A 12,316-nucleotide genomic window follows, 5' to 3' on the forward strand; every position below is an offset into this window, starting at 1 on the left:
CTCAAGACGCCGATCACATTTGATATGGAAGCCTGTTGAGAATTCCTACTGATATAATGAAACTGAAACGTAATCAATTACAAATAGAGCTGTGCCGATTTCAATCACCCAACACTACGTGAAGCAGTATGTGGGTATTAACGGTTTTGTACTTGCATTGTAGGGTTGTGTGCCTTGGCTCTAGGATACCCGTAAGTGTTGAAGTAAGGGGGCAAGGAAACATGCGCCCTGTGTATAAATTTCCCCGAAACATAAGCTCATAAATATGAGGGTTGTGCGGGAATAACAGTGATGTGCAGAAACCTGAGCTATCAAGGCATAAATCACTCAGATGGGATTTAGCAAGATCAGAGGGTTTTGATATATCGAGAAATAATTTACGCTTTGTTGTCGTGGTGTTAGGAATCTGAAGATTTCTCCGTGGTGTCTCTCTGAAACGTTGTTGATGATGACGTTTAATTAAATGTTAAAACTCTATTAGTCTTTGATAGGACAGACCCGCGCACTATCAGGTGAACCAAATATTACGCATCTGCCATCTTAATCAAAATAAGTGTTAAGGAATTAGTATCAAATATACATATTTTACTGTTATCTGTTAAATTGCTTTTAACGGGAAATTAACAGAAGTAAAATATCAATTATGTGACCCTGTTGAACTCGTGAACTAAAAAATACAAAACCGCGTCCGTGAGAGCAGGGAGGGGGTGCGCGTCTTGCTGAGAAGAAAGATGTTTATGTCATGGCGATGTCTTCGTAAATTGTTTTTGTTTACACAGGTGTGCGGTAGTACAGGTGTGAAAACATTTTATTTACGATATAACCGCAGGACTCCATAGATACAACATCGAACACACTTATATATCTTATATATTGTCTTCCACTGAACCCACAGTGATAATCACGATGATTTATTCACTTGTTTTTCTAATGAAGTATTCTTGCTTTGTTATAATAGCTCAAGTAAATGTATATAGCAATACTTGTATTTGAAATAAGCTTACGCTATTTTATTACAAAAGAATATATTTCCAAGTTTCTAATATGTAACTAAACTAAAACATAAGACAAATATGTTAAGAATATAGATCATCCGATTTGATTTTATCAATGTTCATGTCAAAGGTGTAAGATAAAATGAACGAAGTCTTGTAGGTATATACAGTGTTTACACATATGCTCCGACGTAAATACAATTTCATAGCAGAAATGAACGCATTGCTATCAGCAATACGTTCTTGTAAGAAAAAGCTTATATTAGCAAACCTTTCTCAAAGCAATATGTAAAGGTCGATATAAGGTGCGCTTAAAATTCAAAGTAAATGTGTTATCGACAAAGAAAGATGTAATGTGATGTGCATGTATTTGCATAACAGAGCCAATCATTCTTCTTCAGCACAGTGTATTTATTCCCTATACACAATCAAAATACTTGGAGACATGTCCTTCAATAATGTTAAGCCATTACACACAGATTTCATCTCCGTATCGGAATGCCTGTTGGTTCTATATACTGTATATGGCTATGGTAGTGTTATTGGTGGTAAACACGCTTAATTAAGGGGATGAACTTTTGGACTTGCCAGTCATGGTGATTCATCATAAACCATCAATCAAGGTGACCATCTCGAACAGACTCACCTGGGGGCTAATCAACACATGTTGGCAGGTGAAAATTGTCCCACCTCATCAGTCAACTTTACACCTCTGACTGCTCGACACCTTTCAACATATGTGTAATATACATGTTATATACACTTATCATACACCTTTGTGGTGTGTGCTATAACATGGATGTTATTGCAGGTATTAAGTGTTATGTTTATGTATGTAGTGTTATACACACTATATTCTCAGGACAGACATATTTGCGTTATGTTTCTACTTGGAACTTGGAACTCTCTCCGCAGACTACGACCTGCTTAGATAGATGTATGCGCATAGACTTTTTCAGTTTTTTTTTATTATTATTATTATTATCTTTTCATAAATTGCTTGTTTGTGTACTTCATTACTCACTTGCCTAAACTGCTATTATAGTCAATCTATGGGTGGTTTTAGCATATTATTACATACTATTAAATACATACATACTAGATTACACGCAATAAACATCTTATATGCGTGCTATCTCCTCAATATATACGATAACTAATATACCATCAAATACATACTAGTACACATGCAATAATAAATTATATACATGCTATCTCCTCAATATATACGATAAGTAATATATCATAAAATACATACTAGTATACATGCAATAATAAATTATAAACATGCTATTTCCTCAATATATACGATAAGTAATATACCATAAAATACATATTAGTACACATACAATAAAAAATTATAAACATGCTATTTCCTCAATATATACGATAAGTAATATACCATAAAATACATACTAGTATACATACAATAAACAAATTATAAACATGCTATTTCCTTAATATATACGATACGTAATATACTATTAAATGCATACTAGTATACATGCAATAAACAAATTATAAACATGCTATTTCCTTAATATATACGATACGTAATATACTATTAAATGCATACTAGTATACATGCAATAAACAAATTATAAACATGCTATTTCCTTAATATATACGATACGTAATATACTATTAAATGCATACTAGTATACATGCAATAAACAAATTATAAACATGCTATTTCCTTAATATATACGATACGTAATATACTATTAAATGCATACTAGTATACAGGCAATAAACAAATTATAAACATGCTATTTCCTCAATATATACGATAAGTAATATACCATAAAATACATACTAGTACACATACAATAAACAAATTATAAACATGCTATTTCCTTAATATATACGATAAGTAATATACCATCAAATAAATACCAGTACACATGCAATAATTAATTATAAACATGCTACCTCTGTAATATATACGATAAGTAACATTGCACCAAATACATACTATACACATGCAATAAACAAATTATATAGAAGAAGAAGTGAGATAATAAGAATATTATGGACATTCCTTTAAGAAACCGTTGCGGCTATGGAATTTATATGCCATTCGTTGAATAATAAGTAAATAGCTTTATCAACTGAGGATAAGGCATTGAAGGACCTATCATATGTATCTAGTTTATGAAAGAACCCATATATGATTTCATTATAAAACCTGCTATCTCCTTAATATATACGAAAGGTCATATACCATCAAATACATGCTAGTATACATGCAACAAACAAACTATATACATGCTATCTCCATTATGCACTTAACGATTTGAATGATTTGACTATTTCCACATATATTGAAATTATCAAAAGGACATGTACTGCCACTACATCACAGGCACGCGACGAGTGCCTTATGCATCAAAAAGATTCTTCACAAATGTAAAGTGAACGCACTGGAAAAAAATCCACATTTACAAGCTTGGAAATGTCTTGGAAAGATGATGTTTCCAAGACATTTCCAATTTTGGAAATTTTTGGAAATATGATATTTCCAAATTGGGAATTTTTTCACCATTTTTTTTCTTGTGACGGTTGTTCTATCATTTAAAGTGCATCTTCAAGGTACAATTATGTTTATACATACTAATCGATAGCCCCAATACAGTAACGATTCCCTCTTGCAATGTCCGTGTCACTTTAGAGAATATCTATTAACTAGTTAAAGATCTTTCTGTTTTCCAGAACCACTGCTTTGCATAGAACCGATACTGTCGACATTTTTCACGACCGTGAAATGATAGTGATATATAAACAGCCGTATGACGACAGTGGTTTAACAGTCAACCATGGCATATATACAGCTGTATGACAGCAATATCACAACGGTATATATATCATTCACACGCTAAGGATCAAATCATTGATACAACAGACAACTATGATCTGGGTCTAATTTGGATTAAATATCTAAGCTTATTGTAAGAATGTATCCTAGGTTTCAGTATGTCACTGCATCTTGTGGATCCCATACCTGCTATTGACAGGTGCTGTGTACTTATCAATGACTCATTACGTGATTTGCAAAATGGCTGATTGGTGCCATGAAAACCATTTTTATGGAACTCATGTATCAATTGGCTGTTTGAATAAAGAAATGTTACCGTATTATCATAAATCCAGTTTCAAATGGATACAGATTCACATTAAAATCTTATGTTTAAGTAAATTTCGGAATTTTTGTGATCCTTAGCAACGTGAGTAGTATATATATACACCTCCATCTAAACGAATGACAAACGTGATGTAACATTCCGCCATGACATATATACAACTTGACAGTCATAATGCAAGCGTATATAATGGTCGACATCTAGACGTATGACAAACGTGATATAACATTCAACCATGCCATATATACAGCTGTAAGACAGCCATAGTACAACGGTATGTCATGGCCTACATCTAGACGTATGACAAACGTGATGCAACGGTTAACCATGACATATAGACAGCAGTATGACAGTCATAATACAACGTGATGACGTAACGGTTAACCATGACATATAGACAGCAGTATGACAGTCATAATACAACGGTATGTCAAGACCTACATCTAGACGTATGATAAACGTGATGTAACGGTTAACCATGACATATATACAGCAGTATGACAGCCATAATACAACGGTATGTCATGGCCTACATCTAGACGTATGACAAACGTGATGTAACGGTTAACCATGACATATAGACAGCAGTATGACAGTCATAATGTAAGGGTGTATAATGGCCTACATCTAGAAATATGACAAACGTGATGTAACGGCTAACCATGACATATATACAGTTGTATGACAGATATTAATGAAATGGTTTATAATGGCCTACACATAGACGTATGACAACAGTGATGTAACATTCAACCATGACATGTAGACAGACAGACAGACAGACAGACAGACAGACAGACAGACAGACAGACAGATAGATAGATAGTGGTTAAAGCGTTGGCTCGTCACGCCGAAGACAGGGGTTCGATTCCCCACATGGGTACAATGTATATTGCTGGATTATTGCTACTAGCGGGGTAAAATTAAACTCACTCACTCATATAACGATACGCCATGGTATGTATCAAGTTATTTGGCAGTTCAGAATGGTGTACAGTTAACTAGACAAGTATGTTAGTCTGGTACGAGGTCAAAACAATGAGAAACAACAAGATATCTATCACAATTTACAGGATTTTCTTTCCTAGATTTGCGTCTATGTATGAGAGATCCTCATACCGCGGTATACGTATATTGTAGGGGTGGGCGCTAATACTGGTTAACCGGTATATTGCAGTTCGAACTTCATAATACGATATATTGCGCTACATTTTTCGCGAACCGGTTCACCCGATACGATCGGCAATTTCCGTGACCATGATCGGTATTTTCGTGATGTGGTAAAAAATACTAATAACATTTGTATTTCCTTAATATTATTATACATTAATAGTTTTGAGAATGATTATTGGTCATATAATTGCATTAACATGGCATTTAAATCAAATAATAAAAAATAGATTGGTACCGGCACTCGTTGTATTGATTATCAAACCAAAATGGCGGACGCCGCTGCAGACGCTCTTGAGTTCCAAACTTTAGAGCGAAGTCTTCAATTTGGAAACATTTTGAATTGATCTCTTGTACAATCACATCTGAGTCCTGACTGTGGAAAGTGGCATTGCTTCAAAACAAAGGAAACGGTAATTTCATTACCTTAAACCATGTGTTACACCGTCACAATATATTGCAATACATATTGCAAAACGCCAACACATATCACAATATATCGCAAAACGAACATATTGTAGACATTTCACCTTATTTACATTTGAAGTGGAACCAGTTCAGAGTAATGATAAAAATACAATGTATTACGGAAATTAAAACAAACCATTATTGTGAGTGAGTGAGTTTAGTTTTACGCTGGACTCGGCAATATTCCAGCTATATTATTATGGCGGTGGTCTGTAAATAATCGAGTCTGGACCAGACAATCCAGTGATCAACAGCATGAGCATCGATCTCGCAATTGGGAACCGATGACATGTGTCAACAAAGCCAGCGAGCCTGCAATCCGATCCCGCAAATTAACGTTTGCCGTGATGATGGCGTTTTCACTCCAATCTTTATATAGATTGACGCCGTTCATGCCGTACCTTGGAGTAGCAACGATTATGCATTACTTAAAATATATATTTACTTCGGATTCAATATTTATATCTAAACCTCAACATAAGTTGAACGCATGTGTTCACCCATTTCCAGGTAAACTGGTAAGAATAAATGTTATTCCCATTATGCGATCAGATCCCTGTTCGGGGTGGATTACTCTATTTGTTTCGTTGTGTTGTCTTCAATGACAAATGCATTATGCTGACAGATACGTGCTCCTGCAACTGTCCAAGCCGATATATATTTAGGAAATTCTTCACATCTAAAGGAATATCTGTTCTGAGAGGTAATGGCATAGGTTATAACACATATAGATGTTAACTGTTGGCCAAACATATTTGGACGGGGCTAAAATGCAGCAAAAATAGAATGATTTTTTTTTTGATTTTTTTTTTTTTTTTTTGGGTGAGGGATTTCACAGTACATAATAATGGGCAGAGTGAAGCAGGTATTTGTATGATGACTTTCAGTGTATACACCCGTACACCTTTCTTTAACATTGTATATCCAGGTAACATCTATACAACTACACTGCTATATTGGTGTTCCTTTGCATTATCACATGTGCCTATCGCCGCGGTTCATAAGTGAAAAATGGTCCTTCAGCTGATGAACCAGCGCCATAAATATGTTATTGTCTCCTGAAAACCTTACACTATTTCTGTTTCGAAAACAACGCACACACACACACACACACACACACTCACTCTCTCAATGAACTTTTCCTCTCTCTTCTCCTCCACACACACACACACATGCACACAAATTCCTCCTCCTCTCCTCTCTCTCATTTTATTCAATGTTCAACTTTGAAACAATCGTATTACAAAAAAAAACGAAAAGAATTTTTTTCTAAATAGGTATTAAGGTTTTAATTTTTGTGATTTAAAATCAAAACATAGATTTTGCCACATATACACAAGAGCATTACGCTCAAAGTGTGTCGTCACTCTCATCGTAATCCCTCTTCACATAATTGACACCCTAATGTTTGCCTCTGTAAGCCGATTAGGGGGGTTGCCCCTCCCGAGTGCACATGGGCTTTCAAGACAGCATCGGCACGCGTGATTGATTTTCAGGCAAAATCGATGACTTTGGGTTCAACTGGTAATGCGAGGGCGATTTATCACTAGGGTGGCGATAACCGGCTACTTTGATACATCAGTTATGATATCCGACATTCATCATTCTGAGCAACAGTGGCATCTCACCTGTGTAGCTCTAATATGTAGAGTTACACTGGACAGTGCCTCAGGTATGTGATGTAATTTAGAAACAAAAATGTAGTATGGCGTAATATGACTTTAGTGGATTGCGTTGCAGAATTTCCAATATCGCTTTACAATATTTCTGACACGGTGATAAGTTCACCTAAATATATTGTACAGGTGAAAGTCAAAACAACCTCAGGTTTGTTTAAACAAATCTTTGAACTCTAGATGTAATACGTAATCTCTTAATAAATATTATGACAAAGTTGCGATATGCTGAGAGTGTGGATTATTTTTGAAAGGAATAATAAAGACTTTCATAATTCACATTTGCGTGTCAAAATCAGGGTGTATGACATATGATTTTTTAAAATGGGTTTGCTTTAAAAAGGCGCTGGATACGTGCAACAGGCTTGGATATACTTTATCTCATAAAACATCGTAATACGTGCAAAAAGCCGATACTTTAAGGCTACTTTTTCACAAAGTGGGTTTGTCACACATTAACACTGGAACAGAGTCTAAATACTTACTATGTGTTACCAGCTGATGAAAAATACAAATAATACAAATTGAATTATTTAATAACGGAGTGGTTGTCATCCATATGTTATGTGGAATGCATGGAACAGAGCAACGATGACATAGAAAACGGCATTACACACATACGCGTTTTTGTCATCCCAAGTGTTATGTGGAAGGCATACACACACACAAACGCGCGCGCACACGCACACATGTGTTTATATATTTTTATATGTATATGCATTTTCTTACATTTAACGACTTTACTTGAAATTCGATATGTCATATATACACAAGATGATATATATTTCATATATTGAACATTCTTCAACAAGAGCATGAAATACAAATCTGTCAGTCACATATCTTCCTTGATACACCTGAAATGAAATGAATCGATTTGTACAGACCATTAGGGAATAATTATGGTTCTATACAAATGTGTTGATAACTACACAACTTCGAAAATAATTGCGCCTGAAATATCTTTGCAGCGTGTTAATATATTTGACAGAAGAAACGAGTTGTGAAATAAGACATAAACATGTTTTTCATATTCAGTAAAAAATTTTGAGCTGAAACAACAGTGTGTGCCTTCATCAACAAAAGTATTTTATATTAATGTACAAACCGACAATTCTCTCGTCTTCTCTATGGAAGTATATATCCATGCCTTGTTTATTAAAAACTACATCCATCTGATCTTTCGAACTTATTCGACAAAATGGCTGTTGTCGTTTACTTATATATGCCAGGTAATCCTCATGCATAAAGAAAACATTCCTCGGATTAATTTTGACAAACGGCACAAAGCATCTGAAATCAAGATATATGGGAATTTCTTACATATAATCTCTGACTAAAGAATGTTTTGTGCGTTAAAAGCATAACATAAACAAGTGAAGAGGCGGTCAGATTTCAAAGTGAATGCGTAAGTGTCCCTTTTTGCACTATCGACCAGTATAAATATGTTAATTATTAATCGGATATCGTTTACATATCAAATTTTTATCAAGGTTCTGAGCCTTTACATTTTCCGAACCTACAACCAAGAACTGAAAAGTTCAGGTGATCTTAAATTCCACTTTTCTGTAACTACGTTATCTAATAAGTAAGTCAATTGTCGTTGCATTTAAGTATATGTATCACCACAATCCAGTTTAATACAACTTGTACGAAGAGAGATCAAGCATTTATCGAATAACTACATTATGCCTTATAATGAAATTAACACAGTTTGATCATTAAGTTTGATGACAAAAGAGGTAGCTAGCACAAACCTTGCTCCTGCACGTAGTTTCACAAGCCTCAGTAAAGGCTAACAAGAAAACGGTTTTTCATCTGCAAAATTCTACTTTTTTGTGATTAATGAAGTAAAAATACACTTCTGTAAGTAGAGTGGTAAGACTGACAGGATAGAGTTTAATATCAAGGTACTACTCGTACATATTTAAAATAGTTTTTCGTTATCTTGATAGAATTCAGCCGTTTTTAAACATGAACGCTTTAACATTCATATGTTTATTCTCGATGTCATGCTTTGGTAGCATAGGTAATACATTTCCAAGTTGAATATAAATATTATATGTGTTACTATAAGAGGGGGCGACAACGCATATAGTTAGCTCTTTTGATGGATATTAACACTATAGAAGAGGGGTACTTACGTTCTGTGCACAGAACGTTTGGCAGTATGGTGATGAATGTCTTTTCGAAACATGTGATGTTTTGAATAATTTGCAAAATACTCCATTAAATACCTCAAACCCCCTTACGAAACGCACGGAGAGAAACGCTGCCAAACTTAATTTACTTTGATATCAGGAGGAAAAACCAATCGCTGATGGATCAGCTGCGAGTAAATGCACTCTGAATCATCTGACTGCCGAGGATGAAGATGATAAGTTGATTGTATAGATGAGAAAAAGCTTTCCGATCGGGTTAGACATCAAAAAGTCATTACAAATGAAATTTGATTTATTGAGGACTTTTTCTGCAGTATTTCATCAGATTGGACTCACGCTTAGAAAGGCATGACTAGAAAACACCTACCAAGCATTCATGCAAGCGTCGATTTATTTCCAAAATGTGTTTCGGTGAAGCAGATGTAGCACATAGAAATATAACTTACATTTCAAGAAAAGGTCCGATCACTTGTAGCTTTAAGTAAAACAAATATAGTTGACATGAAAACGAACGTGGATCAAATAAACATATATGATAAATCAAGGGAACATTACATGTATGAGGATATGTGTTATGCGTCTCATTTAATTTTTATAGTTAAATATAAACAGACACACATAAACAAACTAACTAACAAACAAATAAAGTCACACCCCCTCAGCAATGTTTATGTGTTTTATACATCTTACAATGATCATATCTATTTCGGCTTTCACGAGTTGTAGTTGTCATAAACTTCTCAATGACACTCGGATATTGCCATATAATTATCAGTTAAAGATGGGCACCATATCCCAATCAAAGCAATTAAGTATTTTGATCACGGTATGAATATACTGCTCAAAATGTCTTAGTATGTCTGTGTTTCAATATGTATTCATATCCCAATTTCATCTGCAATCAATAACAAGTCTTAAATGTGCATTGCACAGCTGCCTTTTAATGGTTCGGATAAAAAAACTTTATACTGGAGTTTGGCTTCTGTTCACTATGAAGAAAATCTAACTGGGCTGATTGAATACACTAGCGACAGATATAACAAACCTGAGTATATCAAACAGTTCGAATATAGATACAAATAAAACCGATTCATTTGTTACTGTAATATATCAGAAAAACAGTATCTACTAACTCCTAGTGACATATACAAATATTACCAGTCATTCCAAAGATGAAAAATTCTTGCATTATTCACAGAAGCTGTCTTTAATACATATTGGTTACAATAAGTGCGCTCTTTTTTTTCAAAACAAATTTCTAATGTGAAGTAATTCGCATATGTAAACAACATCACTGATGCATTATCTGCTACATATTTGTTCCTTTCATAAACATATTGCAATGCTCTCGTTATGAAAATTACATTCAAATACATTTATGTAATGCCACAATATATTTAAATTGAAGAAGAAGAAATGTCCAGATATGTCAAATCTCGACACACTGCTATAAACAGTAACACTATCTTTGATTCGCTATCGTTCCTTCATCTCAGTATTGTTTACAGGGAGAAGAACAATAAATCTCAACACGAACATTGAAATCAGGACTGGACTTACCTCCACACACAACAAACACAAGCGCTTCATGAATATGTGTGACATGAAGCCATGCACCTTCTCCACTAGTATTTAATGTCGAATATATGAAAAAGTGGTGTTAGCATAACTATAAAAATAAGTCCTCCAAATCCCTCATTTGGCCCAAGGAAGACGCTTGCTTTGTATCAAACACTGGATAATGGTTGGAGCTTTACCTCCAGTATGCAGCTCCCTATTTCATGACAACTGGAAATCCATCGTTAATCCATGTTTGTTTATTATAGCCCCCTTTTCCCTACTAATGTTCCGTGTGTGTGTTTTTGTCACTCAGCGAGACAATCACAGGCTCATCATTTATCGAAATTCAGCTTTGAGGAGGTAGGGTGTTTATAGGTAAATTTTTATATGTTTATAACGTTGTAATACGAATCGAAGAATTGTCAACCTTTGCTAAGAACAACTCAACATCTGCAACTCTTAAGAATAATTAAACGAATGGTAGGGAAAGTAACATGAAAATTAAAAATGCATTTAAAAAAAACACTTTATTCAATCACACAAAGCCATTTTGTTTCCACGAGACTATTTTGTCTGATCGCCCAGTGATTTATTCTTAACATAAAAAAAATAAATTTTTATGATAAAGTATAGTGTTCAACAACACTATTCAATTCGCACTGACAGTTTTTTGCATATATATCACTTAACTATTAAAATGCTATTCAGAGTTAAAAGTAAGAAATGGAAGTCATATGAGTTTCTCTATATGCTTCTGTTATCCAGGTTGGCTTAACGTTTGGACATAGTTAATGCGTTTCGACACCGTTAATGCGGCATATGAAGGATGGGGCCAGTTGGCCTCTGATGGTTGTCATAAACATCACCAAACCGAGACATATTTTCTATCTCATGAATAAATACGCGTTTACGAGACGGAAATTGTCTCATCATTTTACTTGGCTGACATATTCCCTGAAATGTGTTGATAAATCCTTTGAAAATAAGAACATAGGCAATCATTTAGCCATATAATGTGTTTTTTTCACATACATATGTACATATCACTGAACAGTGTGCTCTACCCTCATGATATAACAGTTACTCATTTCTTCTGATTATGTCATTGATGTGTCTGCAGATCTCAATGATGTCATTTTGACGTC

The 12,316-nt window shown here is 34.5% G+C and overlaps 1 long non-coding RNA gene across 2 annotated transcripts in view; it reads right to left on the reverse strand.

The window, feature by feature from the left end:
* LOC124263839 overlaps positions 1–11,304 on the reverse strand; it is a 30,881-nt gene extending 19,577 nt beyond the window's left edge. Inside the window, exons 1-3 of one of the 2 annotated variants that reach the window (XR_006894968.1) lie at positions 11,172–11,304; positions 10,058–10,086; positions 7,935–7,947 (exon numbers count right to left, since the gene is read on the reverse strand). This is a non-coding gene — a long non-coding RNA (uncharacterized LOC124263839). The remainder of the gene's footprint in view (positions 1–7,934; positions 7,948–10,057; positions 10,087–11,171) is intronic. The other variant, XR_006894969.1, reaches the window with a different exon arrangement.
* Between the last annotated feature and the right edge of the window lie 1,012 nt (positions 11,305–12,316).

Source organism: Haliotis rubra, unplaced genomic scaffold (genome assembly GCF_003918875.1).
Source record: "Haliotis rubra isolate DU_JTF1 unplaced genomic scaffold, ASM391887v1 Scf9, whole genome shotgun sequence".
NCBI classification, from domain to species: Eukaryota; Metazoa; Mollusca; class Gastropoda; order Lepetellida; family Haliotidae; genus Haliotis; species Haliotis rubra.